The sequence below is a fragment of the Sinocyclocheilus anshuiensis genome, unplaced genomic scaffold, assembly GCF_001515605.1.
Source record: "Sinocyclocheilus anshuiensis isolate Anshui unplaced genomic scaffold, SAMN03320099.WGS_v1.1 scaffold687, whole genome shotgun sequence".
Classification (NCBI taxonomy): domain Eukaryota; kingdom Metazoa; phylum Chordata; class Actinopteri; order Cypriniformes; family Cyprinidae; genus Sinocyclocheilus; species Sinocyclocheilus anshuiensis.
The window spans coordinates 109,945-110,237 of record NW_015551096.1 but is presented as its reverse complement, the minus strand read 5'-3'; positions in this window follow the sequence as shown (position 1 = coordinate 110,237).

The window sequence follows — 293 nt, the reverse complement described above, 5'->3', positions numbered from 1 at the left end:
ATCTCTCCCGTGAACTGCCAAAATACAAGCAGCACATTACATGTCCCACCAGAGACCGTAATATATTGGATCACTGTTACACAACAATAACAGATGCTTATCACTCTGTCCCACGAGCAGCTTTGGGGCTCTCTGATCACTGTTCACTGACAAACAGGTCTGTGGATGATGCATTACATCCTGCAACACCTCGACAGACCTGGGAATTACGCAAGGATCCTATTTGTGGACTTCAGTTCGGCCTTCAATACCATCATGCCTGACCTTCTCTCAGACAAACTCACACAGCTCTC